The sequence below is a fragment of the Brienomyrus brachyistius genome, unplaced genomic scaffold (genome assembly GCF_023856365.1).
Source record: "Brienomyrus brachyistius isolate T26 unplaced genomic scaffold, BBRACH_0.4 scaffold474, whole genome shotgun sequence".
Taxonomy (NCBI): domain Eukaryota; kingdom Metazoa; phylum Chordata; class Actinopteri; order Osteoglossiformes; family Mormyridae; genus Brienomyrus; species Brienomyrus brachyistius.
In genome coordinates this window covers 22,367-31,612 of record NW_026042749.1, presented here as the reverse complement: position 1 = coordinate 31,612, position 9,246 = coordinate 22,367, and the positions used below count along the sequence as shown (strand labels likewise).

Below are 9,246 nucleotides of genomic sequence, written 5' to 3'. Positions count from 1 at the left end.
CATAATGAGGGAGACGGATAGCGATATTTCTCCAGGCATGACTGACTGCCTCTGGCTATCAGCGAAGTTTGCATCGGGACTATCAAACCGTACAGCTCAGCATGCGTAGCGGCGCGACTCGGGACTGGCCTACAGATTATTTGTACTAATAGCCTCTCAGCAGAAAGATAAATAATTCAGCAGATAAATTGACGCCAGGGGAAGAAAATCCCAAAAGCTTCAGGCGAATGGGGTGTCTATGTTATGGACAAGCTCAATTCTGACATTTATTAATTCACAGGCTCAGCAATATCAATGGAACAGAACATGCTTCTGTCAGACACGTGAATTGCATATGCTTACACATAAATGCAGCTAGGCTAATCTGTTGTATGGATGACAAATTCTATTACTTCATTTGTATTTATTATTCAAAAGACTCGTTTATTTCTGTTATTTTATTACAAAAAAAAAAAAACCTGATGACGTCTTTCGCCAGCAGGGGCGCCATCGTCGTCACGAAGGGAAAAAAACAATCGATTAACCTCACATAAGAGCACCAGGTAACGCTTCCCTACATACTTCTCGGCCCTACCTTCTTCCATGATGGAGTACTTCTGAATTAGCCACTCCACGATATCATTTCCTGGGAAGGCATAGCGAGGAAGGCATCTAGTTAGAGTCGAGAAATGCATTAAGCCGTCATAAATCAAAAACGCTGAACTCGATAAATAAATTACATAAATAAATATGAGCGCAAGGAGATCGATGACAGTCTTAATGCACAGGATTCCCGAAGACCGCCGATGTATGGGCTTTCCTGTGAAGGGCTTAAATGACCATTAGGACCCGGCCCCCGGGACACTGCACGGCCGGGTGTAAGACAACCCGGGCGGCATGAAAAATTATTTTTAAAAAGTAAAATATGTATCGTGCACCTGTCATCGCATGTGGAATCACTGTGATTAACAGTCTTTGATTCTTCATCTTTATCCCCATGTCGGGATCTTGCATCGCCACAATGACTTGTTCAATCTGGGATAAGAAGAATAGTCAAAATCGTGAAATCAAGGTGACGACAGACATAGTGAAAACGTTCAACCTAGTAATATAATAATTGCTTAATGTGTGATTTGATATGTAATCGTTATATTCATCATTAAATCACCGGAGAGACACACTCATATATTTAGGCATATATATAAGTAAACTACAAGGTTTTTCCTCTGACTATCTTAACTGCACGTCAAAGACGTTATCGGATATTCCCGACTACAGACTTTCGGTTTGATCATTTATTCGCGTTATTAATTCGGCTCCTGATTACATTAAACTAAACATGCTCAGATTGTTACAACCTTTGCTTGTCGGTTATTTTTGGGATCTTTCTGGATGGGCTCAAGGCGGGGTCTGTAAGCACAAGCAAACTGCCAGCACTTTTGTTTTACATGAAAATAGTTTGATGTCGGCCTATTGCGTTATTGTCTGGCTATAATTTGGAGGCAATATTAAACAATAGGCCCATATATTGTAAATATACATGTTGTGTTGTTTTGTTGTTATCACAAACGTATAGCCTGATCATAAATTTCATGGATACCTGGATGTTGTATGTTCCATTATATTTATGAATGAATGATTTATGTGAAGTCTGGCTTAGATTCGAGAATTAATCATATAGATTAAAAAAAGTTTTCATTTAAAACTTATCTCATATAATAAAATCCTCGTCCGAACGAACATATGTCAGAATGAAAAAACATTTAAATTATTTTTGTGATGCATCAGTATCAATAGCTACAACGTCATAACAGATATAGATATAATGCGGTTCATACTTTTGAAGTTGATGCGTATCTCCCGAAAAAAATCAACTCCAGAAGAGTCCGCGTCTGTAAATGCCTGAACTTCGGAATCGATCCTACCTTTGTTAGGCGCGGCATCTGTGTCTTGCAGCTGTTCCCTTGGATAAAGATGTTAATTGTCATGCTTACAGCATCTCGATCTCCGGCGTTTGTGAAGTTGGGATTGATGCTGTCCTGTGTTTTTTTTTTCCTTCCACACTTAAGCTCTGCTTGTTACTGCCCCATAGCGGAGCGCAAGTGAAACGGACTACCGGAGATTTGCACTGTTTTTCTGTTAGTGTGTATAATCAAAATATGACTCAGTTTGGCCAGTTAGAAAAATATGATAATAGAAAAGTATTCTTTTCCTCTCACTTTTTTTTCTTGATTTAATTACCGACTTCACGTACTTACACTGTGTCCCGTTGCACGATGTAATATTGCGAAACTATGATTTTGTGGCAGTGTTTTGTAAAGGAATTTTCCGTTTAATCATCGTCTTAGTATAAAGCTATATGGTTGTTCTGGTATCAGTGGACGTACATTATGTATTTTTTCTTCTCTTGAGCACCATGGTCATGACATGAAGCTCAGTCATTGATTACTCGCAAATGTTAGTAGTCATCCGCTGTTTATCTTGAAGATGTAAAAGTAGTGCGCGTACATCTCCTCGTTAGTATAGTGGTGAGTATCCCCGCCTGTCACGCGGGAGACCGGGGTTCGATTCCCCGACGGGGAGAGTCTGCATCTTTTTGCCTCGGTCTCAAAAGGCACCAAGCTAGAACCGGCCCCGTGTTAGTGGAAACGGGGCTTGTGACTTGTACTCATGCATAATATTCTGCGGGTCGCTCAGCAGCGCAGCATATGAAACTAGACTCGGATTGTAAGTGTGTGGTTTTGATAATTGATGTATGGATGGATGGATCCTTAATAAGAGATATAAACAATAAGGTCCAGTCGCCAACTAATCATGTAAAATACGTCATAAACTCATGGTTGTTAAACCCAGAATAAAAATGAAGACGTATAACTAGGAAAGTCAACTTGCACATTTCAATTTTGGTTCGATATAATCACGTTGTCCTTAACCCTCCAGTGCAGGAGGGGACGGTAATGCGCATCGAATGTTTCCGAACCTGTGTGTGATACAACCGAGGAAGAGCCGATGACTTCGGGGGAGGAGGGGCAGGCGACTCGGAAGAAAAAGCAGCAGAACCCGCCCATTCAAAGGCCTACTGTTGGACCTCTGCTTATTTTGCAATACGTCTTTAGTACGGACTGAAAAATGTCCGATTTCGATGAGTTTGAGAAGCAGTTAAGCGAAAATCGGCAAGGTAAGTTTGGCTTTGAAGATCGGTGTATGCTCCCTGTTTTAGGGTAATAAAGTGGCCGGCGTGTCCTAGCGCCGAGGATGGTGCGGAGGGCACTTCTGCTGGTTCCGAAAAGAAAAGCGCGGCTGGGAAATCGGTGCCTTTTATCCGAGCGCTCGCCGATTCTGAAACCTGCCCGATTCTTCTTCTCCCAGCTGCCGCAGGATCCCCGAAAACTGACCGCTTTGGTAAATCAGTGACATTCTTTGCTTGGCATTGTTATAGAGATCGCTAGGCCTGCATCCATCAGTGCCCGGCGTACATAACATGGACATTTCAATGAAACGTTATTGGGGTGCACTCGATGTGAAAGCCTGCGGTTTTATTTATTTAATTATTTACCATTATACACTTGGATCATAAATTGTGACCCGCGTATTTTCATTCGCAGTAACACACTATGCATGGATGTTTGTTGCAAGCGTTATATTTTCAAGATCACGTTTAAAGTTTTATGCAAATAAAAACGACCGCGACCACTTGATTTAAAGTCCGCACTTAATAACAGTGTTAGTTACTTGGTTTTTAAATACTACGACGAGTTTTCTATATAATGATATGATTTTGTCTCTTTCCGATGCACAATAGCCTTTCCCTTGGGTCCGAAATGCTGGCCCTGTCATCCGTACAGAATAAGTCTTTCTCACACGATCGCCGTTTCTTCATGATGTATAGACTCTAAAAATCAGCCGCGTTCCCTGGAATCATAACAACTGCTTTTAGGTCGTTATTGCAAAGTCTTGCACCTGTATCTACCTTTACAGCGGATAGCAGTAACTAACAATGATGTACAGTTATATAACAATACACATATAACTTCATTAAAGTGCAGAGAATCCAGTAAACTGAATAAACTTAAGCCATACTAACGCAACTGAAATATACAACATGCGTTACAACGGAGTCGAAAGTAGGATTGATTTATGTACCTATCAAATGGCAATCTTGTCATATCAGCTCCTTATCACTAAATCACTAAAATGTCATTCGAAACGACCTGATTCGGCTAGACGAGCACTAAGTGCCGCCGTGTTTGATAAACTAGCAGTTCCAGTCATTCATATCTGCGCTCTGACTATGCCTGCGATTGCGGTAATTGGTTATTACCGATTTACGTAAGATGCATTGGCCGCTCCGTGTCTGTACTTTTGCAGCGGTGCATTACCGTAACGCTGTTATAACTGATGCATGAAGCTGATTCCTCGAGCAGCACCTGCGTTTAAATGCTTCACTGAAAACTGCACCTTCAGGGATTTATTTAAGCTTCTATATGAAGGACCTGCTGGGATAGAAAGGTGATATTTTATTGCTAGTTTAATAAAGTGCTGTCTGTCAGATTGAAACGATATTAATTACCCATCCATCGTCCAACCAGTTATCTTAGTCAGGCTCCCCTGGAGCCTATTCCAGGCAAATTCCCCATACAGAGAGCAGAGGCAAAATTCAGGCCTCCAGACTCGGAGGCGTGAGGCAACTGTACTCACCACTGTGCTCCTATATCATTAATTAGTCTGGTTATGTTTTTATTGTTTCACAACAGACTGACATTCAAGGGGATGTCCTTGTGCCCTTGAAATTATTAGCCATTGAGAGATGGGTGTGTTTGTTTCAGGAGGGTGTGATTGAATATGTGAATTGAATGGAGGTGCTTCATTCTGGTGAGGAAACTGGGGAGTTAGACCCCGTACCACATCTTGGTCTCCGTAAGTGACTTTTAAGGCATAGCGCTGGGTCAGTCAGCATCCAGCACCCCAGGGAAGTTGGTAATATGATTACTCTGTGACTCATGGGCTTCAAACCCACAACCATCCGGACACACATTCATAATCCCTCTGAGTTACACATCTTGGATTTATCGAAATGGATGGTAGGGGGGCAGTCATGTCGCTCCGCCCACCGTCTCACTGGTACCACGGTGTCGTCCCCCAGAGCGGGAGAAGGAGCGACACAAGAAGCGTAGCCGCAGCCGGTCTCTGAGCCGTGGCGAGAAGCACCGCCGCTGGAGCAAGGACTCCAGGGGGCGGAGTCACGAGAAGCGCAGCAGCAGCCGCGACCGCAAGGGTCGTGACCGACGGAGCAGCTCACGCGAGCACAAGAAGCACAGGTACCCCCCCTCACGGTCCCGGTTACAGGCACTGAAGCTGATATCTAGCATGGTTTGAGGCCTCTTAACAAGTTTCTTTCACAATCAACCAATTGGTTTCTTCGTGGTGGGAAGGGGGACTGTACCCATATTAAATTTTAACTGGCGTTTATAAGTAGCCCCCGCCATAGCGATGGGACCTCAAAGCCAGCCTAAAAAGTGGCGCATGGTCACACCCTCATGACCTTAAACTGCCTGCGATCCAAAGTTAAATGTAAACATTCTGCCATCTGTTTGTTTTTGCCAGATTCTGAGTGTTTACACTGTATTGTTTGGGGAAAACAACCTTCTGTTTTGTGTTTGGGCAGCTACTCTCCTCGGAGAAGCCGTAAGAAAAGGACATACAAGTACTGGGATGTTCCCCCTCCGGGATTCGAGCACATCACCCCCATGCAGTACAAGGCAATGCAAGGTTTGGATGCGACGCTTCCATGTGTGCTAGTTCAGTATTGCAAGGTTATGGTATATTGGTTGCAATGAAAGCATTTATTCTGGAGTGCCCTCCTCCCCCCTGCTGGTCAAAGAGGGAATAACACTTGGGATGATTTCAGACAGTGTGAAGAGAGCTTAAACCTAGGGGTTAGAAGCAAATGAAGGCGACGATCCGGATGTTCTGGCCGTCCCTGGTTGGGGTCTTGAAGCCCTTTCTCCTCCCCACAGCTGCAGGGCAGATCCCCACGATAGCTTTACTGGCAACATCCACCACCAGCGGCGTGGCAGTGACGCCCACCCAGGTGCCGATGGTCGGCAGCCAGATGACCCGGCAGGCCAGGCGGCTTTATGTCGGCAACATCCCCTTCGGCCTGACGGAGGTGAGTCCAGGCAAAGTCCCGCGTTGCCTTCTGTCATGCATACTGGTGTCATGTGTAGCTCAGTGAGTTAGGACACTGAGCCGGTCACAAGAAGGTTGTTGGTTCAAATCCCTTGGGCAGCAGAGTGATTTCACCATTGGGCCCCCGAGCGCAGCCCTTAAGCACTATTTGCTCTAGGAACTGTCTGGTCCTGCTTCTTCAATGAAATGTATGTTGCTTTGGATGAAAGTGTCCGCAAAATAAATAGATAAATGTACTAGACTTGTCAGTCATTTTTTTTCTCGTTTGCCTGTTTTGATGTCTTCAGACGTCTGCCTGTCTTCATTCAGTGTGTCTGCCTGTCTTTTTAGGAGGCCATGGCGGATTTCTTCAATACCCAGATGCGATTGGCTGGCTTATGTCAAGGTCCCACCAATCCCGTCCTCGCTGTTCAGATAAACCAGGACAAGAACTTTGCCTTCCTTGAAGTAAGAGTCTTTCCTGCCTAATGGCTGCTGTGTCCAGGCGGAGACCGCAGCCTTCCCTGATTAACGACGTTCTTCGTTCTGCCCTAGTTTCGGTCCGTGGATGAGACCACGCAGGCAATGGCCTTCGACGGCATCATTTTCCAGGGTCAGTCGTTAAAAATCAGGCGGCCCCACGACTATCGCCCCCTGCCTGGCATCTCAGAGCAGCCCGCCTTCCACGTACCAGGTCCGTTTTGCTTGTCGCCGTCATAACCTTAATCTTTATTTACCTTTGAAGAGCCGATCGGCAAGGCCAGTTTTTTGTACTCGTTACGGACTGACTGTCCTTCGCAAGCTGCGGATGTCTTGTCATATAAAGAGGGAGACTTTCACTTTTATTTACTTAATGTTGTAAATATTTAGCAGACAGTTTTATCCAAAGTGAAGAATGTTTTTTTTTTTTTTTTTTTTTTGAGAAATCAGGGTCAGCCTGTCCCTAGAGCAAACTCGCCGGCCCAGTGGTGTGATCACCAGTGATGTGAACCAGTGATCTTCTGATGATAACGCTGGCATCCTAACCAGCTGAGCCACACACACACACACACAGCTCAGTCACTCACTTCTTACTGTTAACATAGGGGTGTTGTGTGGCTCTGTGATGTTTGCCCATGAAAAGAAGGTTGCTGGTTGGCAGGGTTGGCAGAGTGATTTCACCACTGGGCCCTTGAGCAAGGACCCTAACCCCCAAATTGTTCTAGGGTTGCTGGCTCCTATTCTAGTTAAAAATTCTGGACACACCTACTGAAAATGACTTGTTTTTCAGCAAGATAATGACCCAAAGCCCACCTTGAAGGTTATGCAAGTAGCTTATTACCTTGTGAACTAGGAAAGAGATGGTCCCCACAGCCCCCCAACCTAAACTCTATAGAGCTGGTTTGGGATCAGTTGGATGAGAGTAAGAGTAAGGTAGCCAGCTTGCGCGCAGAACTTGTGGAAACTCGAGGACTGTTGGAGAAACGGTCCAGGTGGGTACATATGTTAGCTGGTTGAGTCCGCAATGCTGTCATCGAAGCCAATGGCTCCTATTTTGAAGAGACAAAAATTTTGTCTTTGCAGTACTTCATATGCATAACTTCCATGCCCAAAGGCCTTTTACTATAAGGTGAATAACAGCTAAAATAGAGACAAATGCATTAAGAGCAGGTGTGTCCATACTTTTGACTGGTGCTGCATGTGTCAGCATCTCCCATGGAGAGCAAGATGGGAGAGACAAAAAACAGTCGTCAAACTGCCCCAGTATTTAGGTATTTTTTTGCTGGAGTTACATTTATCTGATATTATATAGGAGATAACGACGTCATACTGATTTGAAGTTGGCTTATTTCACTCGCGCCGTTTGCTCGTGGTCATTATCCGGCATGTTGACGGTTTGCTGTGATCGGCCGGCTTTGGGCGCCGTGCCGCTCTGTCTGCAGGGGTCGTCTCCACCGTGGTTCCAGACTCGCCACACAAGCTCTTTGTCGGAGGCCTGCCCAACTATCTCAGTGACGATCAGGTACCCCGCCCTCAGTCTCTGTCGCCGGGGAGCCGACCCACAACCCTCCTGTGTTTCTGTCCCACTGCTGCACGTGGAACTCAAGCAGGCATGCACACACACACACGCACACGCACGCACGCACGCACGCGCACGCACATACATACATAAAATAAACACTCGTCTCTGTGTAACTGATTAGTAGGAAAAGAAAGCCTGTCAAAGTTACCTCACCGCTTAAAATTCATTACAAGATACTGGGGGGTCAAATGTCAGCATCATGTTTAAAGCTAGCTGCTGAAAATAGCCGCACATTTGAGGTTTTTTTTTTTTTTTTTTAAAGATATTCATGGGATTTATTAAACATTTATTAGACATGTAGGTAATGAGTTGACAGTTACATTACGCTCATTGTTTATCCAGCTGTAAATTATGAAGATATTGAGACCCCGCTAATGTAAAAGGTACGTTTCCCAAAACCTCATGTTATCGACTTGCATAGTTGGAACCATTCAGTTGTTATCTAATGTTGTTAGCAAATAACCTTATTAGCAACAAAGGCTTTGGGAAACGTGCCTTACAGCTGGCGGCTTGCCAAACCAGTCACGTAGCCAGTCCCTGTGCTGCCTGTTGCTGGGTACCCTGGAATATTTGTATATCGGGTTAATTGCTGAGTGTTAGTCGGATGAATCAGCCGCGTCGTTTTGCTGCATGAAAATTTAAAATCGAGTCATCTGCGCGTCACCTAACTGACGAATACCTCCACATTGCCGTACACCTGTGTTTGCCCAATCCCAGTCCTCGGGGAACCGCCGACTGTCCACATTTTCGCTCCCTCCTAGCTCCCAGCCAATCAGGAACACCGAATACCTGGTACAGGTGTGCTGAGAGGAAGCAAAAACGTGGACTGACCGGGGGGGTACCCCCGAGGACTGGGCTGGGAAACACTACCATAGACTGTGCTTGAAATGTGGGGGAGATCGACCAAGTCCCCAAACGCTTCAGTATTCGCAGACGTGCCGTGTCTCACGTCCATGTCCGCACACTGAGAACGATGACTTCACATCCCGTTAACAGCGATGGGGAGCTGCGGAAGAATCGTTCCCTACATTGCTGTG

The 9,246-nt window shown here is 45.1% G+C and overlaps 1 non-coding gene across 1 annotated transcript; it reads left to right on the top strand.

Annotated features, from left to right (window-relative positions):
• The first annotated feature begins 2,490 nt into the window (after positions 1-2,490).
• On the top strand, positions 2,491-2,562 carry trnad-guc (transfer RNA aspartic acid (anticodon GUC)). Its single transcript has one exon. It is a non-coding gene; the product is annotated as a tRNA-Asp (tRNA).
• The last annotated feature ends 6,684 nt before the right edge of the window (positions 2,563-9,246 follow it).